Genomic DNA, 27,284 nt, shown 5'->3' on the forward strand with positions numbered 1-27,284 from the left:
AGAATTATGACAGGCTGTTCGTTGATTATAAATGACTTTCTTACAGCCCTTACATTGTCTTTTCTCTTTGATGGATTTATCCATCTTCCGATTTGCCTCCTTATCCGGGAGGCAGGCTCAGTGTTTTTCACGAGCATCAATGCACAGTTTTTGTGCAGGTTCATCTGAAAAGAAAAGACATCTCATGTCTCCCTCTGTCATCTGTGAGCTTCAGCAGTTGTCTTTGTGATGACCTTGCCGTTGTAATCACACACCACCTCTCCCTTCTGGAAACACCTGGAAGTCACAAACTTCTTCTCCTTCACAGGATCGTCAGTGATGCTCAGGCCTTCCCAGATTTGATACTTTATCAACTTTTTAATTTGCATGCCATTTGGTGGCAGTCCTGTGTTGGGCTTCCACTTCTCAAGCACTTCAGACACTGTTGATACATTGGCTGACCAGTCCATCTTCTCCCTCTCCTTTCACAGCTGCTGACCTGGGCATTACAGCGCAGTTTAGTGAAGTAAAGATGAAACGGCTGATAAAACACAAATAAAATGCAATTAAGGTACATTCCAGATTTTCTTAAATACTGTACATGATTGGAGCTATGCAGGTGGAGGTCTTTTGTTCGGTATTAACATGGATTTTAATTGGCTTCTATGAAAATTGGCCATGGTGTGAGTGAGTCCTGTGATGGACTGGTGTCACATTATGGGTGATACAGTACTTTGCATCCACTGCTTGCCAGGATGGTTCCAGTTCTACCACAACCCTGAATTGAGTGGATGGGTATATCAATGTAGCCATCAACTTGCATGTTCCTCTTCTTCACTCAATGCAAAGGAAGCCAGCTGTTGTTTGAGGTTTTGTGCTCTTTAACAGGAATTATGACCATTTTTGTGCCCACTTGTTGAAACAACACTTTCTTTGCACCCATTCCTCAACCTGTAATAGCGAGAAAATAAAAATGAATACACCAAACTGTAATAATTTGAACTGTAATTTCTTACTTTTGTTGTATGAAAGTATTCTTACTGTCATGTTCTTTACCACCCCGGGATGCTACAGGTGCTTCAGCTGGAGAAAGGCCTGCAGGTAATACAGTACAAGAAGCTGCTCAGGCAAGGTGATGTCTTGCCCAGTCTGTGCAACACATCTCTCTTTGCAACCATCAACACCTTCCAGCAATCCTTCGTACTTGGTTCTGGACTCTGCAACTGTCTATATCTGTGGGAGAAATTAATACTCATCAACTTTTTTTGTATTCAAATTAAAAGTACAACTGAAAGAAGTTTTAAAATGAAAATGACCTATTTTTAGTAATCTCTTGGCAACATTCTTACTGTTCTTCTTCTGAATATCCTTTAGGATACTTTGGAAGTTGATGATGAGGTTAGCCAGGCTGGGATCCTCTACTTTCACACTGATATCATTTAGGATGTAGCCCGGAAAATGGTTTATGTTCTTAATATAATTAGCAATGATTTGGTGAGACAGTCCAGTGGTCTTCATTTGGTTACAATAATTGTTGTTTTGGATAGGCCCTTTACAAAGTTTAAGGAAGATGCAGATGGATCCATAAAAACAGGAATCTGGAAATATTTTCTACCTGACAAATGTAGAGTCACTATGTTTATGGCTGAGATTTCACATGGGTGAATTTTAAGCTAAGGAGTAAAAACATGTGCTATGGAAATATCACTGCTCAATTTTAAATGCCTTTAAAAATAAATACCTCCTGAGAGCAATCTGCCACTTCAAGATCCTTGGTAAGGTCCTGTTTAAACCCAGCCAGGTGAGGAGCATCCAGGGAGTGCGTTCTGTCCAGTCCAGCCTGGGTCACCGTCTTCCTGAGAGCCTGCTGATGGCTTTTAAGAACTGGGGGACAGTAGGAATACAAAATACACATTTAACATTTTTACTTCTAAGACAAACTAGAATACAAGTATAAAACAAAAGATACATTTGGAAAAAATAGAAAGTTCTCCAGAACTCACATCTTCCCCTTCCTCTTCCACTTCAGTCTCTGGCATCTCTTCCTCCTGGACAGCAGCCTCTTGCTCAGGGCATCTGGACCACTGGTATATCATTTTAACATACCCTTACATAAAGGTAAAGGTTAGAAATGAAACAGAAGAAGCCTTATAAATTATAAATATCTTACCTTGCTGATGTGTCTTCAGGATTCCACATAAAACAGTCCATGGACTCCGCCAGTCTCACATTCTCACCACACATGAGCCCTATGCTCTTGTAATCCCCGACCTGCCCATTCCTCAGGTGATTCAACAAGTCCTTCCTGGCCTGGAGAAGGACCTTGCTGATCTCCTCTGCTGAGGCTCATTTCATACACACCCTCTTTAGGTGAAGAGGAAACTGGTCAAATGTCTTCAGGCAGGTCTTGCACACCAGATGAATCCTCATGGGTCTCTTTTGAAAATAAATAACTTTTGTGTAAAGGAACAAGTCAAGACTGTTTCAGTTTCTTAACCGAGCCTTAATTTTCTCTCCAATAGCTTCACCATATTGTTTATTGTATTTTTATCAGAATTATACCTTGCTCTAAAATAATGACTTTATAAAACAACTTAACTCTTACTTGGTGTTGTTCGCAGTCTTTCCAGTAGAAGTCGTTGTAGAATTTAAAAACTGCTGTGATAATTTGATCTGCCCGAGTGTCCTTCCCTAACCCAGTATTCATAGCTTGTGTACTGTAGGGTCCAAAGGTGGTGTTCTGCAATTTCCTCCCATAATGTTTCTTTGATCAGTTGGAAGCAAGTGTGAAAGCTTCCTCCCAGTGGGGAAGCTCAAGATCCTCTAGTTGTATGACAGATTTTGCTCTTCGAGGATCTGCAGTGTGGTGTGAAGCCAATTTTTGGCATTGCTTACCAGCTTCAAATATGTGAGTTTGGGTGGCTTGGCAGGTTTTATGAGTTCCTCGGTCTTCCGTCGTAGGCTGGCAGGTGCTCGGTTCTCCCGTCCAATAAAACTGCTGTGTTTTGTAAATGGTGGACTGTTTGGATCATTTTGTAGATGATCCTGGTTCCTTGTTGGAAGGTATCCTGTCTGTTTGACATGTTTGTTGTGTAGGCAGTGTGGAGGGTGACCGTACGGTTGCGTGCGTTGTCAACTCTGGATTGATCCATACTTACCATTTAAATGCCTAAAGCTTCGTTGACACCGTTAGGTTTCCACTGTTAGGCAGCTTTACCTCTGTAGAATCTGTGGCTCCATAGGAAGACAATCTTGCCTTTCTGTGTGTCGCTATGTTTCTGCCTGGGTCTTCTTCAGGCATTGTTCTGGGACACTGTGTCCATGCTGGCCTGTTTTTATCCTGTTTTGTAAGGGACAGTGTGTTGTAGTTGTAGGGGGCTAGTTTGTATCCTATGGTCTGTGTTCCTTCTGTACGTTTCTGTATGAGTAGGTGCAGTTTCAGTTGGTGAATGAGTTTCTGCTTTCCCTGGTGGGGATTATGCATGGACCATTAACATCTCAATAGGCAATCAGGGTCTTTTGTTTTCCTCCCTAGTAGGACTGTGCAAGCTGTGCGAGTTTCCATAGCTGATTGGTTTCAGTTATTCGTCTGTTTGTTGCGTGTTAGTATGGTGAAGAGTTCCAGTCCCTGTAGGATCTGGCTAGTTAGGAGAGGGGAACAAAGCTCCTTCTCCCAGATTTTATCCGAGAGGGGACCATCTGGCACAAGGTGAGCACTCTCCTTCCAACGACTAAAACCCTCCCGGTTTTTCTGATGTTCAGGTCTTGTGTAAAGAAGTCTTTTGATCCACTCCCTTTCCTTTTTCTTTGTTTCTATCTCTGTCCAGTTGGGGTTGCTTTCCAGTCCCGTGGTTCCTGATGTACCTGTGTTGTGTCAGCTGGGTTCGGATGGAGTTACCCGTTCCCCCCACATAGGTCACCCCGCACTTTTTGCACTGGATGCTGTAGATGGCGTTATTGATGTTTTCTGAGAGTGCCCTTTGCAACTGGAAGATTTCTTTAGTTTCTTTGTTTTGGATCATTGTTTTCTGTTATGAAATGTTTGGCTCTTGGTGTATATGATCTGTTTTGTACAGGTTTTAGCTTGCTTTGGACTAATTAATGCTGAAGGTTTTTGTTTTTTTCTGTGTGCAGATATGATTTTGTGCTCCCTTAGTATGTTTGTGTTTTCTAATATCATGGTTTTTGGTTGGTTTTTATGCTGAGTTGAGAATATGATGTGTTGAGGGGTATTTTTCTGTCATCTGGAGTTTTTCTATTTAGAAATGTTTGTGCCACATTTTTGAGGAAACTTTGTGTGTATCTTCTCTGGCATAAAGCTGGGAAGAGTGTGTATTTGGCTTCCTCAAAGTCTTGTTGTTGTGTACAGATTTTGTGGAAGTGTAGGAGTTGTGATTTTACCAGTCCTTTTAAAGTATGTTTTGGGTGGAAGCTATCCTTGTGCAGTAAGCCGTGTGAATGTGTCTTTGAAAAATACCTTGATGTCCAGTTTGTCTGTGTTGTTGAAGGAAGAAACCTTGTATGTGGTGGTGTCTAGGAAGTCTATCAGGCTACCATGCTTGGTGTATTTGAGTTTAATGGACCTGTGGTGTGTGTTGAGGGTGTTAATGATTTCTTGTAAGGCTTGATATGTGCTGCCTATATGTTTATTTTTTATATCTTTGCCCTGGGATGGACTGATGACCTTTCCAGGGTGTAGCCTCCCATGTGTCTATTTCTTGCCACGTTTTAAAGTGGAGTTACAATCTTACTATTTTTACAGTTTTAAATTGACATTTACAAATGTATATTGAAGCAGCTACCCACCTGAACTAAACTATGTCAGCATGTGTAGTCTGCAAAGGAACAAGTAATAGGTTTATTCCATACTGAAAAGAGAAGAGAGAAAACTCAATGTTTCGGCTGTGAAGCCTTCTTCAGGTGTGAGAAAGACAGGGCAGATTACAAAGATTAAATAGCACAGAAGAACAAAAGCTGGGAGAGGGGAGGAGGCAGGAGCAGCAGAGAGGCCACACAGGAAGTGCAAAATGGAGAGAGGTGAAGAAAGGTGTGAAGTCAAAACCTGCAAGAGAATAGAGAAGATTACATTAAAATAAGTCAGTCATTGAGAGATCCTGGCTATTTGAGGTGAAAAGAAAAACTATGGGCTTGGAGAAATCTTTAACCTTCCCAGCCCTAATATGTTCTCTGAAGCATTCTCCTAGTCTCCTTTCGGTTTCCCAAATGTAGATAGCTGGGCATTTTTTGCAAGAGATACAGTAAATGAGATACAGGATGTTGTCAGGGTTATCTGGAATTGTCCTGTGATGCCCTGAATGTCGTTAGATATGTATTTGCCAGTGATGCAGCGAGTGCTATTGCAGGGGAAGGTGCTGAGTGTGAGGGAGCTGTGAACAAGAAGCTTATGTGGTGGTCAGCGATAAGAGATGATTGGGCGGTCGGAAAAAAGAGTACCAATGGAGGGATCGTCCTGTAAAATGTAGTCATTGTTAATGATGGTCCTGGGGATAGAAATTGGGTTAGGGTGGTAGGGAAGCACCGAGGGAATGCAGTTGTGAGACTGGGAGTTCCTGATTGACTTGATGATCCGAGGGCTGTTTTTGGCCCGGGAGTAGAATAAAGCGACACCTTTCATCAAACATTTTGACAGGTACCACGCCCCCTTTTTCAGCCAATGGGAGGCCGCCATGGGCAGATGTCCTGCCCCCTTATCGGCCAATGGTGCAATGTTATGGGCGGATGTCCCGCCCCCTCGAGAGCCAATGGTGTGTCATAATGAGTGTTGTTGTCCCGCCTTCCACCCCTAGCAGCCCCAGGCCTCAGGGTCCAAATGCCCACCACCGCATCCCCTTCGATTTATAAATAAGTGTGTGAAAGAGCGTATTAGCAACGAGGGATGGAAGGTGATCATGTCTGCTGCAGGTTTGAATGCAATCTATTATAACCCTAGGGAATCGGCGGTGTGGGAAGTCTGGTGAGTGCCGCGAGTTTCTGGGATGTGAGCGCACGCACGCACGCACACACGCACACTGACTGACTGACTGACTGAGTAAAGTGTCACAGAAAGAACTCGCAGGACAAATAGCATGTGAAATGTGAACCACTTTATTTCATCAGTAGGTTTTAAATTACAGAAACATCCCAGTATACACTTTTAAACTTTTCACACACATTACAGACTACTGCTTGCAATCGCCAATTAAATGTTGGTGCAGAAAATTAGTTGTAGCTATCGCCCCAACATTGTTCAGAAACTCAGCAGCATCTGAAAAAGCATTCATAACGCCCTTTCTCTCGCCATTTCTATAGCCGTGAACACCGAACTGGGCGACCCTAACAGAGCAAATAAATTAGCCTGAGTGATCAGAGGGACGGTGTTACCACAGGTTCTATGTAAAATACGTTGTAGTTTTGGAATACACACCGCTGAATCCGCCAGGCTTCAGTTTCTGATCTGAAAACATCAGAATCGCAGTAATTTCACTCATGTTCTTTACATGCACATCTATCTCTTTAACAAATTCAAGGACATTAGCATTCAGTTAATTGATTTTTATTTCAAGCTTTGCAGAAAGAAGAGTGTAAAGCACTTTTTGTAAGAATTCTTACATATACATTCGAAATTTTTCATTCTTCTCACGATGGCACACCTGTGTCTGTAAAACAGAGTGAAAGCTCTATTCACATTGCGAGTATTTCACAGCCCTGGTTTTACATAGATCTTTTTTCTTTTCTGTAAAAATAAGTATAAATAAGTATAAAATAAGTTTTGCAACGCACCAAAAGTCACGTGTAGTATTTTTCCATCTACCTTTACAAGTAAGGAGCGTACATACTCATATGGCGAGCGGTCGTCAATTATTTTTCTCAGCAAGTGCTTTATACTCCGCTCAGTATCATCTGTAAAAGTATAGGCACCCAGGCCACTGGCGATGTACAGAACAGCCGATAAAATTCGGGCTAAACTGAGACACTTATAAATTTCTAATGCGGCAAACAACACATCTTTGTACTGTAACATGACCAGGGGAAGGGTCATTCATAACAGGTATTTTCGGAATGACCTACTTAAAATACTAGATATGGACCTTAGCAAAATGGCTGCCAAAAAGAATCAGCTGACCGGTACATGGAAAGGGTCTACCCTGAGAAACAATGAGACACAGCTGAGCCGCATCAGGAACCGAAATATAAGTGCCCTGGAGGCAGTGAACAGGGCGGAAGCCGATAAGGTGAATGCGGTTTGGAGGAAAAGAGAGGAAAGAGGTGTATGTTAAAGATCGGGCTAAAGAATAACGGACTACTGAAAGGAGAAAAGGTTTATGGTTTTTGGATTACGGACACTGGATAAGGATACATCGCGGATTGGCTTTATTACGGACTTTTGGAACTCGGATCGGATCAGGATTAAGGGAACGGATTACGGACTGTATTTGGAAGATAGTTGGAGGAAGAAACGCCACGAAACTCAGGAAAGAAAAGTGTGGTGTGAGTACTACTTTAATTTACATAAACTTTCCCCCGGAGACACCACAGTACCCATCCGCGCACCCGACAACTAGGCATGTGTGACCCCGTTGACCTGGATGATTAATCAAACGGGCCGCGCATTCATCAACCACAACCCCCTTTAAACAATGGTTGAAGGTGCAACATACCACCGACTTTACAATCTGATCCATAGCATCGGGCTCATTAGAGCCATCGTTAGCTAAACTAGGTTGAACATCATCATTAATCACATTTTGGCGAACACACATGAACAGACACGAAACATTCAAGCTTGATGGTAGTTTGAAGATTGATGCGTCGACCTCTTCGTTATTCTATTAAAGGAAAAAAGAAAAGGAAGGCTTAACAAAATAAATAGGCATGCTTTTTACCTAAAATATTTACAATTGTAATGCCTCTTTTGTGTTAGAGTTTTTCGTTTGCTTCGAACTTGCTGTGGTTTAATATTTACCATTTGTAGCAACTCTTCATCAGTCGTTGACGGACCCCCAACACCTGAATCACCGTCAGAGTTCACATGACAGCCACTGTCACACACCACTGAGTGCTGGGTCAGCTTTTGCTAAAAAGAAGACAAAGTGTTGAAAACGAAATACGCTAAACGCAGATTGAAACGACAATTCCACTATCAGAAAAAATATTTTAGCAACCTACTTCTTCAGTTTGCATAGCAGAGGAATCCGATGATTCACTACTCAAAGAAGCCATCTTCGCAGCAGTCAATATCGGGGCCTGACAGCTCAGGTTTCACATTTCAAAACCGGCAAGTCGGCTAATTTAAGCATAAACTCCAAATTTGTAACCATGCCTACATAGCTCAAGACATTTTTCAAATGGTTGTGATGTTTTAGAACGCCCCACCATATCCCCCCGCCCCAAAATCACACGTGTTTTATCGAGAGTGAAAAGTAATCACGTTGAATTAAAATATGTAAGCTTATTTCAATGACAAATTCTCAACAACTTTTCAAAAGTTTGAAATGATTTTCCACGTACCGTGAACGTAAAGTCTTTAAACCTTAAAAATATTAACATGCAACCCAAGCCTCAAATGATGTGTTTCTCTAGAAAAGAAATTACATTGAATCAAAAAATGTAAAACTTATTTTATCTTTTGAGAAGAGCGTTGTAGGGCAGGTTTTTATATTTTAGTGGATAGGTCATAAAAGTGTTAAAATAACTGAATAAGACACATTTAGCAGCGATAAATTATAAGCACGAGCAAAAATTGATATTTATAACGCTTATAGATTTTAACAATATAACAGACTTTACTAAAATGTTTACTTTTAAATTAAATATTACATCACAACATGTCCACACCCAGGCACCTGCCGTTAAAGGTTATGGGATGTAGAGATACAGTATATAAGGTTCATGATGAGAATAAAAAACGCTCACGCTAATACACAAGCACCCGTGTCTCGCCAAAGCTGACAAATAAACAGACGGACAAGCCGCACTGCACGTGTGAACAGGGGAATGAGCGAGCGAGCGGGGATAGGGCGCCTCCTGCGCTTAAAAGCTTACAGCACCTGGTATTCCCAGGCGGTCTCCCATCCAAGTACTAACCAGGCCCATCCCTGTTTAGCTTCCGAGATCAGACGAGATCAGGCGTGCTCAAGGGGGTGTGGCCGTAAGCGAGAGCAGGGCTCGCTGGCACCCTTCTTATAGAGAGGACAGCTCCGTCACCTCTTTTACGACGCTGCTTTTTTTCCCTTGCGTTTTTCTCTTCTTCCCACGTTCTCTCTCTTCACTGCCTTCGTCCCCGCTCTATTTCACTTCAGCCTTTCACTCTTGCTTCCTTCCAATGAGGACGGAGCTGCGGGAGAAAGGGCGCTATAGAGGATCGCTGTGGAGAGCTGCTGCTGTGCTTTGACATCTGAGCTCTGTGGAAAACGATCTCAAAACAATTCTGAAAAACGCGACTCCCCGAACGCCAGCCGAACAAGTCTCCACAACCGAAGCGCTGTGTCTCTTTTCAGCTGGCGATAAACCTTTCCTCGATCCTTTGCGGACTTGTAAAACTGTTCATGATCAGAATAAAAAACGCTCACGCTAATACACAAGCACCCGTGTCTCGCCAAAGCTGACAAATAAACAGACGGACAAGCCGCACTGCACGTGTGAACAGGGGAATGAGCGAGCGAGCGGGGATAGGGCGCCTCCTGCGCTTAAAAGCTTACAGCACCTGGTATTCCCAGGCGGTCTCCCATCCAAGTACTAACCAGGCCCATCCCTGTTTAGCTTCCGAGATCAGACGAGATCAGGCGTGCTCAAGGGGGTGTGGCAGTAAGCGAGAGCAAGGCTCGCTGGCACCCTTCTTATAGAGAGGACAGCTCCGTCACCTCTTTTACGACGCTTTTTTTTTTCCCTTGCGTTTTTCTCTTCTTCCCACGTTCTCTCTCTTCACTGCCTTCGTCCCCGCTCTATTTCACTTCAGCCTTTCACTCTTGCTTCCTTCCAATGAGGACGGAGCTGCGGGAGAAAGGGCGCTATAGAGGATCGCTGTGGAGAGCTGCTGCTGTGCTTTGACATCTGAGCTCTGTGGAAAACGATCTCAATACAATTTTGAAAAACGCGACTCCCCGAACGCCAGCCGAACAAGTCTCCACAGCCGAAGCGCTGTGTCTCTTTTCAGCTGGCGATAAACCTTTCCTCGATCCTTTGCGGACTTGTAAAACTGTTCATGATCAGAATAAAAAACGCTCACGCTAATACACAAGCACCCGTGTCTCGCCAAAGCTGACAAATAAACAGACGGACAAGCCGCACTGCACGTGTGAACAGGGGAATGAGCGAGCGAGCGGGGATAGGGCGCCTCCTGCGCTTAAAAGCTTACAGCACCTGGTATTCCCAGGCGGTCTCCCATCCAAGTACTAACCAGGCCCATCCCTGTTTAGCTTCCGAGATCAGACGAGATCAGGAATGCTCAAGGGGGTGTGGCCGTAAGCGAGAGCAAGGCTCGCTGGCACCCTTCTTATAGAGAGGACAGCTCCGTCACCTCTTTTACGACGCTGCTTTTTTCCCTTGCGTTTTTCTCTTCTTCCCACGTTCTCTCTCTTCACTGCCTTCGTCCCCGCTCTATTTCACTTCAGCCTTTCACTCTTGCTTCCTTCCAATGAGGACGGAGCTGCGGGAGAAAGGGCGCTATAGAGGATCGCTGTGGAGAGCTGCTGCTGTGCTTTGACATCTGAGCTCTGTGGAAAACGATCTCAATACAATTCTGAAAAACGCGACTCCCCGAACGCCAGCCGAACAAGTCTCCACAGCCGAAGCTCTGTGTCTCTTTTCAGCTGGCGATAAACCTTTCCTCGATCCTTTGCGGACTTCTAAAACTGTTCATGATCAGAATAAAAAACGCTCACGCTAATACACAAACACCCGTGTCTCGCCAAAGCTGACAAATAAACAGACGGACAAGCCGCACTGCACGTGTGAACAGGGGAATGAGCGAGCGAGCGGGGATAGGGCGCCTCCTGCGCTTAAAAGCTTACAGCACCTGGTATTCCCAGGCGGTCTCCCATCCAAGTACTAACCAGGCCCATCCCTGTTTAGCTTCCGAGATCAGACGAGATCAGGCGTGCTCAAGAGGGTGTGGCCGTAAGCGAGAGCAAGGCTCGCTGGCACCCTTCTTATAGAGAGGACAGCTCCGTCACCTCTTTTACGACGCTGCTTTTTTTCCCTTGCGTTTTTCTCTTCTTCCCACGTTCTCTCTCTTCACTGCCTTCGTCCCCGCTCTATTTCACTTCAGCCTTTCACTCTTGCTTCCTTCCAATGAGGACGGAGCTGCGGGAGAAAGGGCGCTATAGAGGATCGCTGTGGAGAGCTGCTGCTGTGCTTTGACATCTGAGCTCTGTGGAAAACGATCTCAATACAATTCTGAAAAACGCGACTCCCCGAACGCCAGCCGAACAAGTCTCCACAGCCGAAGCGCTGTGTCTCTTTTCAGCTGGCGATAAACCTTTCCTCGATCCTTTGCGGACTTGTAAAACTGTTCATGATCAGAATAAAAAACGCTCACGCTAATACACAAGCACCCGTGTCTCGCCAAAGCTGACAAATAAACAGACGGACAAGCCGCACTGCACGTGTGATCAGGGGAATGAGCGAGCGAGCAGGGATAGGGCGCCTCCTGCGCTTAAAAGCTTACAGCACCTGGTATTCCCAGGCGGTCTCCCATCCAAGTACTAACCAGGCCCATCCCTGTTTAGCTTCCGAGATCAGACGAGATCAGGCGTGCTCAAGGGGGTGTGGCCGTAAGCGAGAACAAGGTTCGCTGGCACCCTTTTTATAGAAAGGGACAGCTCCGTCACCTCTTTTACGACGCTGCTTTTTTTCCCTTGCGTTTTTCTCTTCTTCCCACGTTCTCTCTCTTCACTGCCTTCGTCCCCGCTCTATTTCACTTCAGCTTTTCACTTGTAGCGGCAATGGTTGTTAATAAGACAGAATTAAGTGTTGCTGTGCTTTTTCTAATGAGGCCCCATCTCTCTGTTCATCTCTGTGGTGCAGCCACAGAGAAGCTATTCATGCAGGCTGATTTAAAGATGTTTTCTTTTGATAAGGGACAGCTCCCAAATGGGGATGCACTTAGCTAAGCCTGGCTATCATGATCAATGGTCATCCATTGGCGCCTATCTGTCTAGGGAGTGCCAGATGGACATCTGGACTGCATTCCTAAGTGTCAGGAGTAAGTGACTCACATCTCACCTTGATCAACCAATCAGGGACTGGTAGGGCCGAGTAACCCACGTGGGACTCTGATGCCCATTAAACTTTCAGCCAATGAACGACCTGAAGTTCCTCCAGGTAAAAACAGGCAACACAGAGGGCCTGAGAGACTATTTCCTGGACTTTTCTAAAGGGAATTCAAAGGAGAATTCCAGGGCAGGACGGCCCAGGAGCAATAGGCTCCCAAGGGCAGGACATTCTCGCAGCGCGCCTCCTGACCATCCTAAGACTCAGCCCAGACAACCACGGAACGGCCAGTGTGTCCGAGTGCCAGAACTTTCCTTTGTTCTAAGAATCTAGAGCGGAGGTTGCCAGAGAGTAACCAGAGGATCCACCTGAGGTAAGCACCAGCAGCAAGCCTTGTGAACAGGTCGGAACTGTGGACAGCTGAATCACTATTCAGAACTAGCGCTTCATCAGGAATGAACTGGTCCTCTTCCTGACTTGCTGGGACCCACAGTCATCTTTTCTCCTGTGCACAAACTTTGCTAGTTAAAGCCAACACTAACTAGCCGGTCAGTGATCATCTGCAGCACAGCACAGCCTGGCACGGAGCCAGAGAGCCCGCAGGAGATCTGAATCCCCAGAGATTGGATGAGTATTCAACTTCAATGCATTACAGCTTGAGAATTCAATTGTTATCCCAACCAGTTGATATCAATTTAATTCCTAAGAGTTATGTACTTGTTTTCAGTATCTAATGTAGAAGTTGAAACCAAGTTCACTTTATGAAACGATCTAAATGAATGATATACTGAACGTATGTCCTCTCGATATATGTAACTCTTTGTAACTGATTGTATATATACCTTTTGTATTCTGATAACCCTCTCAATAAGATCTGTTAGGTTTATATGCATATTTTATGTATTAATAAATGTATCCTCGTGTATTAGTACCCGTGTGTGTGTGCGTTGTTTGAGTTATATCGCATGGTTGGATTCTAAGGCCATCAAAAGAATCATTTTGTGATTTACGGTTACAATTAATAAATGTCCCCGTACATGCCCAAACCCTACAGAACTGGTGCCTTCAGAGAGCACACTACATTTATTGGCATCCCTGGACGGGCTATGGTAAGACTGAAATGAGTCAACCAAGCGGAATAATTCAATATAAAACACCACGGGTTTCATACTCGACAATACAGTGTGCTGAAAGCCGAAAGGAAAAAAGTTCCCCTTGCTCTTTAAGCAGTGCTTGATTGTTTTGTGATCTTTTGCGATCTACTGGGTTGATTGCATACTTGATCTTGTGGTTTTCTGTGGTAGAACTGTGATTTCGTACTTAAAAGTAATACTCTTTAAGTTTAACGATGGTTGCTAAAAGGTCTGAATTCAAGTCGCTATTAAGCACTCTCTCTAGCAGCGACAGGTCTGACCACGATCTCCGTCATATCTCCGTCAGCGGAGAAGCTAGGAGAATAAACCTCCATTCTCTGAGAGAGCTAGCGAAGGACATGGAGAGATTTGACCCTGCAGTGTCAGAGAATAATATCGAGAGTTATATTCAAGACCTCAGGTATACCCTGCAGTACCTGCCAAACGCTACAGAACAGGAAAAAGTATTTCTGGTCAGGAAAACTAGCAGCAGAGCTGTACATGAGTGGATGGATAAGCAGATGAAGAAAGTCTGTGATGACTTTGAAGAGCTGTGTCAAGCACTTATCAGAATACAGTGCGTTTATTGACCCGACTGCCGCGATAGCCGCCGCCCTTAACATTAAGCACGAGAGAGCAGAGTCCCCTCGCGAATATTACGAGAGACTTAGATGAACTTATTTTGCAGGGCGAAATGATGAGGGTTGTGAAGAGAACACACATTTCAAGGGTTTATTCATTGCGAATCTCCACCCGTCAGTCAGAAAGATGATCTTAATGCATACAGATGCACAGACCATGAAAATGACTGATATTAAGAGATTCGTGCAGAAAGCCTGGGAGTATGATGTCCAAAGTCGCTCTGAGCAAAAAGCTGTTAAAGCGACTGTGTTCGCCGTCAGAGCCAGCAGGATTAATTCCCCCCTGCTCGAAGGAGCACAGGCTCCTGAGCTGGCTAAGCCCCGTTCCAAAGCAGGCACACAGGACCGCACCCAGCGTCCTAAGTTCCATGAGAACACCGGGGAAGGGAAAGGGCTAGATAAAGCTGAACAAAAGGATTCAGTAGCCGCCCGCCTGGCCAGGCTTGAACAAGTTTTATTAGGACATAGACAACCGCTCCCCAAGGCTGCCGGAAGCGTGAATGAGCTGATACTCTCCACTGGAGGAGGCGGAGACCCGCCCCCTCTCCCTCCCTCAGTCTATCTGATTGAGTGGAAGAGTTCCTGCCTGCATGAGGTCAGCCACTCGCAAGCGAGTGCTGACTCCACCCCTGAAGTCACAGAGCAAGCAGTAAAACAGAGAGGAAAAGCAGGAAGCTTTTACCTCAAGGCTGCCATGGGAGATGTCTTACACAGTGAGACATTGATTGACACTGAGGTTGAAAGGTGTTTGATGTCATACAGCAAGCTCAAACGGGTAGAAAAAGAAAAGGGCATGCGACTCAGAGAGGAACCTTTGGTGGATCACCAGAAAGGCAAGGTGTGGAAACAGGTCAAGGTTCCTAAGCCTTCTGTACAGAAGGAAGGGGGGCCAAGAGGCAGACTGTGCTCACACAGTGCCTACCGAACACTGAAGCCTATGTGGAGATTCCTTCTGTTCCCTCTGGACAAGAAATAAAAATATTTTCTTGTTCCCTGGATATACGGGGAAGTCATGTCCCGGCTGAGGTCACAACAGCCTCCATGCCACAGGAGCGGTGCTCCAAGCAGCCGCCTGATCCACCAGGTAAAGCACACCCCTTTTACATCCCTAAAGAGGAGCAGATCTCCCCACCTGGCGATGAAAAGGAGCTTTCCCTGTGCACCCTGGCACCCAAGAGGGGTCAGGACCACCACCCTGCAGTGGTGGAAGGGATCCAGATGGCAGGAGAGCAGGTTGGTGATGTAGCCCTCACCCTTAGCCCTGAGAGGTCCTCTATCAGTGAGGATCTGCTTGAGCAGCTGTCACGGGGCCACCGCCAGGTGCCCCTGGTGCAACATTCACAGGTTAGAGAGGAGGTCCAGCTGGACGCTGAGACTACTGCGCTGTGGACACACCTGATCCCAGATGCCGATTCCCTCTGCTGTGACCCAGGGAACCTGCAGTCAGGTAACATTATTTTTCACAACTACCAGATAGTGAGTGAGACTGACCTGATTGTTCCTGCCTCAACGGCAGGGTTTCCAACACACCCAGTCCCCCGGAAGGGACAGGGAATGAAAGCCGAGCCGGTTTTCTTATAGCCACCAGCTCAGTCTGTCCAACCAGTCCACCAGTCTGAGTCTGACCAACAGTGGTTCAGCCAGACTGGAGCTGGATGGTCAAGCCACCCGCCTGTTAGTGCAGAACACGGCAAAGAGGGGTGTCAGAATCCCCGCCCGCACTGACATGGGCCTGGTGGGTGATAGTGAGTTCAAAGACAGTGAACTAGCTATCCCACTGCTGGGGCAGCTCCCTGAACCCCTAGCGAGGGAAGGGGGGAGCGAGCAGGTGCCCTACACCCACGCCCAGCGAACGATTGTAAACATGCCGATAGAGGGATTCCTCAATCAGGAAGTGTACAGGGTTGACCTGATCAGTGAGACTGGGGTAACAATTCCAGATCACTCAGGTGCTCCAGATGATCACTCAGCCGAGGGTCAGGCATGCTCCACCGCTGCACCACCCCCTGCAGGGTTCCTAGAGCACAGGCATGAACAAATCGAAAAAGCAGATGCCCTGGAAATGGAGGAGGAGCATCAACAGCTGCGTCAGATCTCCCCAGATTTCCAGGATGTTGGTGCCCAAGATGCCACATGGCATACTGAGAAAGACACCATGTACATGCTGCGCCAGCTTAGAAAGGCGACAGTCACTCAGAAGGAGATGACTGAGATCAGCCAACCTAAAAGACTTTTAGGAGGAGACTCAGCCCGGACAACCACGGAACGGCCAGTGTGTTCGAGTGCCAGAACTTTGCTTTGTTCTAAGAGTTGAGAGCGGAGGTTGCCAGAGAGTAACCAGAGGATCCACCCGAGGTTAGCATCAGCAGCAAGCCTCGTGAACAGTTCGGAACTGTGGACAGCTGAATCACTATTCAGAACTAGCACTTCATCAGGAACGAACCGGTCCTCTTCCTGACTTGCTGGGACCCACAGTCATCTTTTCTCCTGAGCACAACTTTGCTAGTTAAAGCCAACACTAACTAGCCGGTCAGTGAGCATCAGCAGCGCACCGTTGCAAGCCGCACAGCCTGGCACCAAGCCAGAGAGCGCGGATTGGACAGCAACAGCCTGCAACTGTTTCTTTGTGCCCGCAGGAGATCTGAATCCCCAGAGATTGGATGAGTATTCAACTTCAATGCATTACAGCTCGAGAATTCAATTGTTATCCCAACCAGTTGATATCAATTTAATTCCTAAGAGTTATGTACTTGTTTTCAGTATCTAATGTAGAAGTTATAACCAAGTTCATTTACGAAACGGTCTAAATGAATGATATACTGAACGTATGTCCTCTTGATATATGTAACACTTCGTAACTGATTGAATATATACCTTTTGTATTCTGTTAACCCTCTCGATAAGATCTGCTAGGTTTATATGCATATTCTATGTATTAATAAATGTATTTTCGTGTATTAGTACCTGTGTGTGTGCGCTGTTTGAGTTATATCGCATGGTTGGATTCTAAAGCCATTAAAAGAATCAGTTTTGTGATTTACTGCTACAATTAATAATTGTCCCAGTAAATGCCCAAACCCTACAGAACTCGTGCCTTCAGAGAGCACGCTACAATCAATATCAGCAGTGTTATCAGTACCGAACGCTAAATATAGATCCTGGCAATAATTCATGAGTTGTTCGTTAGAAAATTGTTTAAGTTTTTTTTTAATATATTTTCAATACCAGACAAAAAGTCGAAAGTTTCAATTTCATGCAACTGATGAAATCTCTCTTCGATGGAAGTTATAAGTACAGTACATCCAAAATACTGCGGAATCAATCAAATTTACATGTTTCTTGTGGATCCAGAAGATCATTTTGAGACTCAAAACATGCCTGTCTTTTCTTTTTTCGAGGACGAAGGAGTAGCAGCAGGAGTAGCAGTAATGGCAAGAACGTGTTTAGAGTTCAGCACTTCTCATTTTTAAAGCAGAGCCTCGACTCAGAAAGCACCGCCCGCGATAACAGAAATTGCAGAATTGGTCTGTTCATGCTGCCTACACGCTTTGAATTGCTGGCATTTTCTGCAAGTTCCTTTTTGAGGGTTCATGAAATTCCTCACATTTGAGCCAACACTAAAATATTTCATTCGGGGTCGCCTAATTCATAGTGCAAACCGAATCTACAGGGGAATGCTGTGGCACATGAAGCCGTTTGTTATTCTGTTGTGAGGTGTGAGGGGCTGAATGCAAATCGAGTTGGTGAATAGAAAATGAAACAGGAGTCACTTCTTGAGCTACGAATTCCAAAAAGTATGAAAACCTGTGCATTTTAACAGTGCAGAATACTCACAAATTGCACTGAGTTGCTTGCTTTCTTCTGCTGCTTTTATATTTCAGTCATTCACTGTCAGCTAGCACTGGAACAATTCAAGAGAGGTAAAAACAGAAGCTGTCAGGAGTGGGATTTGAACCCACGCCTCCATTTGGAGACCAGAACACCCAAGCTAGCTGGAAAGACACACATCCTTGAGTCGGGCACCTTAGACCACTCGGCCACCCTGATAAGCAAAAGCAAGTGGTGTGCTGAATGCACCAGTAGTTGACTAAACTGAGATTCTTCCCTGAAATTATTTGCTTGCGAAGAGCCAAGTTGCCTTGAATGGATCTTGGAAATCAAATATACGGATGGATTGTTATTCGGTTGTGAGTTTTGAGGGGCGTATTATAAATTGAGTTGGTGAAAAGGCGCTTTTTGTTAGTCTGTCGGGAGGCTGCATAAGGTGTTTAGAGGGAGAACTTCTAAAAGACAGGCTCTCTATGTTTAACATCAAGGCAGATTTTTTTTTTCTCAATGGAAATGCTCTTTGGCGCTTTCAGCTTTACGTACTGTAGGGAACAACGTCTGCCGAGATCACTTTTGAGCCAGTGCACATGGTAAAGTGCCACCAATTACATTTAATATTGGCTGTGGTAGCGAGCTGCTTTTGTTTGTGAAGCTTTTACTTCTTTAAGCTGAATCATCGGCAGGAGTAGCTTATTAAATCTTTGCTCATAGCGCTCCATCAGAAATACAACGGAGGCATTGGAGACCCACTTGGTGTTACCACACCCTGCCAATCCCTGATTGGTTGATCAAGGTGAGATGTGAGTCACTTACTCCTGACACTTAGGAATGCAGTCCAGATGTCCATTCGGCACTCCCTAGACAGATAGGCGCCAATGGATGACCATTGATCATGATAGCCAGGCTTAGCTAAGTGCATCTCCGTTTGGGAGCTGTACCTTATCAAAAGAAAACATCTTAAATCAGCCTGCATGAATAGTTTCTCTGTGGCTGCACCACAGAGAGGGAGAGTGAGATGGGGCCTCATTTAGGAAAGCATAGCGACGCTTAATTCTGTCTTATTTATAAGCATTGCCGCTACAGCTGTAAAGTTATTTGGCGAGCATGGACCTCTGAGAAGGAGTCTGAATCCATCAAGAAGACAGGAATTCTAATATGGCACTGCCGTCTTGTGTACAAAATATTTGTTCAGCTCTAACGTCTGTGTGCGTTGACAAGGCATCTCAAAAGGACGTATTAAATAAGAAAATGATCCTTTCTGTCACCATTCCTGTGGATGGAGCGTTGTTTCACCCTTTTACGTTCTACAATATTTACAGACAAGGTTTTATCACTGGAGTTGTACAGAACAAGTGTGCATCAGTCCATGAAAATCATCAGTACTGCTGTTTTTCTATGCATAGTTTAATCAAGAGCACTTAAAAGATGCAAAAGATGGATTGTGTTCTGTGAGCACCTGCACATCTCTAAGTCACTTCCACAGCCTTCTAGGTCGGGGATGTAGCTCAGTGGTAGAGTGCATGCTTTGCATGTATGAGGTTCTGGGTTTAATTCCTGGCATCTCCAAGTGCTTTATGGTACTGTGCTCACATTGCAGTCTTCTTTTAAGTGAGAACTCTTTGCTCGTGTTCATAGAGAGCCAGGTTTACACAATTAAACTACAGTGTTCTCTGCAGTTTTAAATGTACCTCCAAAGCATTTAGTTCTGTTAACTACCAAAGAATGTGAACTAATTTAAAGTCACATTCAGGAAATCCAGAGAACGTCTTCACACTTGTCGTGGCTGTTGCAGAAAAACCTCACCTGGGATGTTGAATCTCACCCGGGATTTCCTGAGAGATCATTCACCAAGCGAGTCCTCCCTCTGGACTCTGCACTGAGCTGAAAGCTGCACGAATTCCTCACTGCGTGTCCTGTACTGTGTAGCACAGTGACAAGAACGCCTTGAGTTTTTTTCCGTATGTGAAGGAAAATGCAAAAGAGCATGAAAAGTATAGTATGGTATAAAATATCCATGGTACAACTCAAGAAAGAACTGACGGACAAAACAATGCCATTTGATGATTACAAGAGAAACACAACCGTCCGAACATGGGCTTGGATCCTGAACGCTTGCCTTAAAAGACAAAGCAAAGGATATAACCTGTAAATGTCTTCATGTCTTACAGTTTATGAAATAACACAATTTCATCCTTTCTTAATAATTTCTTACTATTGATAGATGCTTTTTTGAATTTTAACAGAATCACAATTACAGACATTTGGGGTTAAACTGTTATTCACATACTCTAACGAAGAGAAAAGTTAGTGTCTTCCGGTGTGTGAGCCCATTTCTCAAAAAATAAAAAAATAAGTTATAAATATTGAATTGTTCTGTTTTGTAGGCTTGCATAGTCTTATTCATATTTCAGTTAAACATTTTCTTCTGTAGTAATTTCATTTGATATTATATTAATCCTGATTTACAATTTTTGGACATGGTTCATCTTAAATAATTTGTAATTAGTTTGTGTTTTGGAAAATTGCGCCCAGAAGCTACTAAAACTGGTAATGTTTGCATAATATGTAATGTAATAGTAGCATTTTGGGTGGGAAAACAAAAGGCATTTCTTGGTATGAATCCCAGCACTTCATAAGCGGCGTTCGAGGATTTCTCGCTTCAGATAAAGCTGTCAATACATCATAGATTTTTACTCAATCAATATCAGCAGTGTTATCGCTACCAAATGCTAAATATAGATCCTGGCAATACTTTGTGAGATCTTTGTACGAAAATCCAAAAAACTACAGAAGCAATCAACGTTTCTTTTGGATCGAGAAGAGGATAATTATGAGACTCAAAATATGCCTGTCTTTTCTTTTTTCGAGGACAAATGAATTATTGAGGTGTAAAGATGGGTTCAAAACCAAAATCATCTGCTATTGCTGCTGTTTCTTTGATAGTTTCTTCAAATCCTTCAATTGATCATTGATATCGAGGAATAATATTATACAAATTGTGGTTTTCTGTTAATTGACAATTTTATTGTAATTACATCTTCGTTTACAGATGTCTTGCATGTATCACAAGGTATAATAGTCGCCGTGTGTCCTCAGCTAAAATGTTTTAAAAAGTATGACAAAAGTTCAATATGCTTAACATCATTTATGGTTATATCTATATTAAAATGAAGGTAAATATACCAAGATATTAAAAAACAATTTTACAGTTCCAACCTAATTATGCTTGTGAAGTTTTCCAATAAATCCGAACTGTAATTTTGAAATATTATTGCTGAGAATGCAAAGAGAATACAAAGATCAAATTCAATGAGTGAAAATACAAAAGTAGTTCACTAAACTGAGTTTCTTCCCTGAAATGATTTGATTTGCTTGCAAAGCACTAAGCAGCTTTGAACGGATCGCGGGAATCAAATATACAGATGGGTTCAGAGTGTGCTTTCCAACTTTTGTGTAACATTTTCCTTTGATAGGGCAGAGTTGTCTTTACAATCTGGGTTACATAAAAAGGAGTGACGTCAGTACAAAACAGCTTTCCTTCTTGGGGAACAACGGTTGTGTTCCATATTTCTAACTATTTTGGTTTCAAGATCTCAATTTAGTGTGAAACATAAAAGCCAGCTAGATAAATCTCTTACACGTCATTTACAATGGCCTTTCAACTAATAGCCCGTGCAGGGATCAAACCTCAGCTAATGGTACGAGTTGCGTAAGGCTCTGCAACATGCAGATAAGAAACTAACCTCTGCTTCTTCATTTTATACACAGTGAGCTATATTTGCGAGCCTACTACCCCCTGCGGGCTCTGTATTTAATTGTGGTACAAGACCGGCCGTGGAGATGAAGTGAGACGGGTTTGTACATTAAAAGGCTCATAGCGTCCCTGGGAGGGCTCAGACCACCACCCTTTTGGTTAACACCCGAGCCACAAAGACTCATGTATATCTTAACATTCCTCGGTCTCAGTGAAAGTGATACACTCCGCAAAGTTTCCGGAGATTAATTTGTTTTTAAAGGAAAATCACCAACAGCAGCCGAGATCTACTGGAGTTTTTCATTCTATACTGCGATTTCTGAAGGGTATCCTGTGAAAATACGAGTTTTGACGAGAAGGGATGGACATATAAGGTCAGAAGGCTTGGGGAATTGAACTTTAAGGTGAAGACTGCGGGTTCAGCAGCAGCAGAACCCGATCAGTATCAGTTGACTCCGATATACTTTGAAAATTAACTTCGGGATTTAGAGTCAGACGTGCTACCGTTGCACCATGGGGTACTTAATTAAAAAAATATAGAAAAACAGTCAGTGTTCCTGGATCTGTTATCAAGAACAACACCTGCACAAGAGCTGCGCAGGAAGAATAAAATGTGGTCTGGGATGAAGCGACTCTCTTCGGAAGAGCGGCGCTCTTCACAGGAGAATTTGTTTGTGAAGCTGATTTGTCTCCTTTGGGGAATTCAAATTAGCTGATAGCAGTGACCTCGTGGCGCAAAGATAGCATGTCTGACTCCCCATCAGAAGGCTGCGTGTTCAAATCACATCGAGGGCTGCTTTTAGTTTTTCAGGTTCTGCCCGTCCTGAACACGGAATTCACACCATGTAGTTGAGTTTTATCTGTACACCACATAGATAATCTAAACAAAACAGAGCCCTACTGGACATGCAGTTAGGATCTCACACAGCAAATACCTCTTGAACACAAGAGAGAAGGCACAGTTCACATCTGCGAAACATCACATCCGTCTTTAGAGACAGCTACATCAGAGAATGGAATCCCGAAAGTTTCAAATAACTTCTTTTAATACAGGTTCAAGCAAACCTGAAAGTTAGGGAGTTTCCGGACACTTTTGTTTTATTAAAAAGTGTCTGAAGCCTGAAAATGTAATTTGAAAAAAAAATCTATTGGACATTAGCAGGTACTTTTTGTAACGATTTGCTATTTCATGCTGGAAAACAAAGGAAACAGACCCAACGTTTGCTTTCAGGTACGGTTCATTACATAATAGACATCTACTACTGAAGAGCTTGAATACAATTTACACGAGCCAGGTAGAAGTCGGACCTACAATCTTATGATCCGAAATCAGACGCGTTATTTATTAATCCGCTGGCATTTCACATAACCTGAATTCCCCCATAGTGTGCTCAGCGCCGCTACTAGTAATGCACCGCTCCGTCTAAAATTTCAAAGTGAGAAACATGTGTTTTCTGATTTTTTATGAGTTTTAAAATATAATTTATTTAAATATGACAAGGGGTTTATGTTTCGCACTGAAATTCCGATTGATTGAGAATTCAAAGAAAGACTGTTTTCTTCCACAACACCGTATAATTTTCACATCCACCAGACTCCAACCTCTCCAGACCTTGCTGGTTGAGCAATTGCTCCGATAAATTAGGTCACGGATCGTGTTAACTCATTTCTTCTCAACACAACATTTCCTGGTGCACGTTTTCTCTATGAAAAAAATACATTTTTCCCTTGCACGATTTTTCGTTTTTTATCAAAGCGTACAGAAAGAAAAAAGAAGAAGAAATAGTGTTGCAAAAGAACTCTGTCGCCCTTGGGAGATGTCAAACGCATTGGACATGAAAAAATGCCAGATAAAAGCCAGTTCTCTTCGTTTCTCAGTGTCGGGGCTGCAATGTAAAAGAGGCAATTTGCTCTGAGAGCATGCTCAGCGCTTACTGAATGCAGATGTCTCAGAGCGGTGTGTCCAAGTGGCTGTAAAAGGTGATGGCTATCCTGTCACCGTAGCTTAGTTGGTTAAAACACTTGTCTATTAAACAAAAGAACCTAGATTCAAATCCCAGCCGTGTCTTTCTTCCTTTCTTGTAGTACAGAACGTACCATTTTGGGCACTCACAAAGGGCTTGATTTCGTTAAATGCATGTGTTCATTTCCTTTCTGGAAAACTTATTTTTGATGAAATTCACACAGCTTGCGGAAAATGAAATCCAATTCTTGGTTATCAGTGCAGAAGAAATATTACCGGCTGGCAAAATAAACGGTAAGAGATTTTTTTTAACCAGAAATTTGTGATTCGAGAGAAGGACCTACAAGTTAGTCTCTGTGGCGCAATTGGTTAGCGCGTTCGGCTGTTAATCGAAAGGTTGGTGGTTCGAATCCACCCAGAGACGGATTTCGTTTGCGATGTAAACATTGTCTTCGGTCGATTGGATTTCTCAGCGAAACCATAGCCTTTTTAATATTTGCAACAAATGCGAGTGTTTAACACGTGTCAGGATCACCAGGAAATGTCCAACAATGCCCAACATCGTAACTCCCCAGAAAACCATATTCACCCAAGAAAAATGATCGTCGAATCGTCATTTATACTCCAGTTGAATCCTCTGCTGAAATATTTTAAAAATACAATGCAGGTTTGTTTGAGAACTTGACAAGCATTGTTACGATAGCACTGTGCAGTTGGATTTTGATATTTTGACATATTTACCTTAATTTTAAACATAAATACTATACAGTCTATTGTAATTTTAAAATATGTTAGCTGAGGATGCAAAGGGGTGAAAGGGAAAGATCAGAGGGTATACAGATGCAGCCATTCAAAGTGCGCGTTACAGACACGTACCGCAGGTGACGTCGCTCAGTATGACGCAAGATGACGCGTGGCACCGCAGTACGTGATTGGTTGACCGACAGGGGCACTCGTGGTCCATTGGTCTGTCGTAGAAAGACTTACAGTAAACGTCTTTGCTGTGCCCGTTGTAGGTATTGAATTTTACCACTGAAGGGAAATCTTAGTAGCTGAGCATAAAAAGAATAGGAGCATACTGTAACGCGTGTGAAGGCCATACACGATATTAATTTTGGAACATAAACATACAGTGTATAGCTGGTCTTGGTACTTTAAAGAAAAAAATACACACCAGTATTCCATTTCTCCCTAAACATTTTAAGCTTCGAAGTCTTTAACTAACGCGATACCGGAGTCAACAAGCATACTTTTAGAATTTGATTAAAAGGGAATATAATATGGAATCGCGTATCTAAAGAATTTAATAACGGTATTCGTGTGCTGCGACAGGGCTGTGTAGGGCTGTTTCGCCTGCCTGTTCATGTGAGCTGTCTTGTAGCCGACTGGTCTAGGTGCGTGACTACTAGCTGATAGGTTGTGTGTTCGAATCCAGCGGGTGCCGGGCTTTTCTTTTAACAAACATTTCTTCAAAAAAATAGAATAGCGATATTATGGACAATCAATTGACTTTTATATTTCAAAATATCGCAACATGATCGATATTTGCGATATTTTGAACATATCTTCCCTTTTGACAGCGGTGCCTGCTTCTATTGTGTGTGTGTGTGCAACAGAGTAAATTTTTAATAGCGTTTTAAGCGAATAGGTAATTAGATTGCTCATAAACCTAATCGCTTTTTCTACATAAACACAGCATGATTGCTCTCTGAAAATGCTTTTCCTTTATTTTTGAAGTAGGGTCAGATTTCAACTATAGATCGTATTATTATAAACTTTCTTGGAAAAATGTATTTTATGTAAACCATGTTTGCTATTAATTCATTTAGGGCTAAAATACGTTCATTGTCTTCCAATCGAGTCGAGTTGACATTGGAAGCCTGCCACACCCGGACTGTTAAACCAACGCATTAGCACGTCAAAGCCCATTGAGGGTATTGAGCCAGTATTGGCTTTAGTATTCCCCCCCTCTCCCCTCAATTCAATTCAATTCAAGGTGTTTTATTTGCATGACAGATGGGTACAAGCAGTGTTGGGTATGTATATTGTAACGCTTACGGCAGACAGGCACTGTGTAAGAGCCGGCGCACCAGAGCAGCGCACCGAGGGAGCGTCTGCATTTATAACTTGGTTTTTAAAATTAGTCAAGCAATATGAAGCATCTTCTTTTACTTTTAAGTCCCTTAAATACATTGAACACAGCTTTCTCACCACTTAAGATTGCTCTTGATACCATCCTTACACAAAGCAGAAGGGAGATCTTAGTGCCTGAGCATAAAAAGAATAGGAGCATACTGCAACGCGTGTGAAGTCCATAAACGATATTAATTTTGGAACTTAAACATACAGTATATGGCTGGTCTCGGTACTTTAAAGAAAACATACACACCAGTATTCCATTTCTCCCTAAACATTTTAAGCATCGAAGTCTTTAACTAACGCGATACCGGAGTCAACAAGCATACTTTTAGAATTTGATTAAAAGGGAATATAATATGGAATTGCGTATCTCAAGAAATTAATATGCAATAACTGAGTCAAGGGACTCAGAGGATCCAAGGCTAGACTGAGTATAATAGGCTTCGGGCTTCTATTGTGACATCTACTGTAAATTACAGAAATGTTAAAAGTAAACAAAATAAAGTAATTAAAATGTGGTCTGAAATCACCCCTTTAGACACCCCTTTTACTTCACTGGTGTCAGATATGAAAGGCAATAGTCTCCCGTTCTGTCTGCTGTGTGTTGCAGCAGAGGGACTCCCTGCAGCTGAAAGGGGCAGAGTAACTTGCATGCCCTCTTACTAGAGTGTACAGTTTACACATGCACGACTTTAAAAGCTAGCAAGACAGGTTTCGATTCACATTAGCTGGCGAGCCTTGTTAAAAAAACGAATGATAATGTAACATGCCACTGTTCATGAACAAAGTTATACTGAGATTTCCTAAGATACGCGTTTAAAAATAAATAAATAAAAATTTGAATCTCCTGCGGAACACATTCCATAAGAATCAGTGGTTTTACAGTATATATCGCCTTTAAAGGTGGCTTCTCAAAACGCTTTACGGGATAAAAACAACCAGAACAGCAGCAACAACAATATTGTATTTCGTTGCACTTTGAAAACCAAGTAATAACTTAACTATACAGTACGTGCAAACGTTTCGTATGTTGCTGTCGTGAATGCCTGCGTACCCATAAGTATCTTATTTGCCTTGAGTCTGTCTACAGTCTCTGTCCCACTACCCCCATCTCTCCCTCAATTCAATTCAAGGTGTTTTATTTGCATGACAGATGGGTACAATTCTTGTTGGGATTGTATACTTTGATATTTACACCCGGCGCGGCACCGAGGGAGCGTCTGCATTTATAACTTGGTTTTTAAAATTAGTCAAGCAATATGAAGCATCTTCTTTTACTTTTGAGTCCCTTAAATACATTGAACACAGCTTTCTCACCATCCTTACACAAAGCAGAAACTGTCCGATGACTCACAGTACAAGTGGAAAGATTACAGATTTTAATCGTCTTTAATTTTGTCTTTAATTTTGCCTGTGGAGTGTATCTTATTAAGCTCTAAATTGCATTTTGAGCGCGGTTTTTTACTTTTTTTTTAATTGCATTTTGGGCGCGGACAGCACATACAAGGGTTAATGAACTGCGCCAAGAAATTTAAAATAGTATTCTTTAGGTGTGAGGGTAGGAGTGGACCGCAGCAGGCATAATCAGCAAACCAGGAAAACAAAGAACAGGACAGGTGAGATGTGTATCCAGAAAG

General features: G+C 43.2%; 7 non-coding genes and 1 pseudogene across 7 annotated transcripts; 2 read left to right on the plus strand and 6 right to left on the minus strand.

Annotated features, from left to right (window-relative positions):
- Positions 1–9,014: 9,014 nt before the first annotated feature.
- On the minus strand, positions 9,015–9,133 carry LOC148825201 (5S ribosomal RNA). Its single transcript, XR_016093350.1, has one exon. It is a non-coding gene; the product is annotated as a 5S ribosomal RNA (ribosomal RNA).
- Positions 9,134–9,670: 537 nt separating this feature from the next.
- Positions 9,671–9,789, minus strand: LOC148825202 (5S ribosomal RNA; annotated as a pseudogene).
- Positions 9,790–10,326: 537 nt separating this feature from the next.
- LOC148825203 (5S ribosomal RNA) lies at positions 10,327–10,445 on the minus strand. The gene has a single exon (XR_016092980.1). It is a non-coding gene; the product is annotated as a 5S ribosomal RNA (ribosomal RNA).
- A 536-nt stretch (positions 10,446–10,981) lies between these two features.
- Positions 10,982–11,100, minus strand: LOC148825204 (5S ribosomal RNA). Its single transcript, XR_016092917.1, has one exon. It is a non-coding gene; the product is annotated as a 5S ribosomal RNA (ribosomal RNA).
- A 537-nt stretch (positions 11,101–11,637) lies between these two features.
- On the minus strand, positions 11,638–11,756 carry LOC148825205 (5S ribosomal RNA). The gene has a single exon (XR_016093351.1). It is a non-coding gene; the product is annotated as a 5S ribosomal RNA (ribosomal RNA).
- A 6,141-nt stretch (positions 11,757–17,897) lies between these two features.
- Positions 17,898–18,010, minus strand: trnal-caa (transfer RNA leucine (anticodon CAA)). The gene is made up of 2 exons: positions 17,973–18,010; positions 17,898–17,943 (listed from the first exon to the last, which is right to left on the minus strand). It is a non-coding gene; the product is annotated as a tRNA-Leu (tRNA).
- A 1,275-nt stretch (positions 18,011–19,285) lies between these two features.
- trnaa-ugc (transfer RNA alanine (anticodon UGC)) lies at positions 19,286–19,357 on the plus strand. Its single transcript has one exon. It is a non-coding gene; the product is annotated as a tRNA-Ala (tRNA).
- A 4,501-nt stretch (positions 19,358–23,858) lies between these two features.
- trnan-guu (transfer RNA asparagine (anticodon GUU)) lies at positions 23,859–23,932 on the plus strand. The gene has a single exon. It is a non-coding gene; the product is annotated as a tRNA-Asn (tRNA).
- The last annotated feature ends 3,352 nt before the right edge of the window (positions 23,933–27,284 follow it).

Source organism: Atractosteus spatula, chromosome 10 (assembly GCF_055471065.1).
Source record: "Atractosteus spatula isolate fAtrSpa1 chromosome 10, fAtrSpa1.hap1, whole genome shotgun sequence".
Taxonomy (NCBI): domain Eukaryota; kingdom Metazoa; phylum Chordata; class Actinopteri; order Semionotiformes; family Lepisosteidae; genus Atractosteus; species Atractosteus spatula.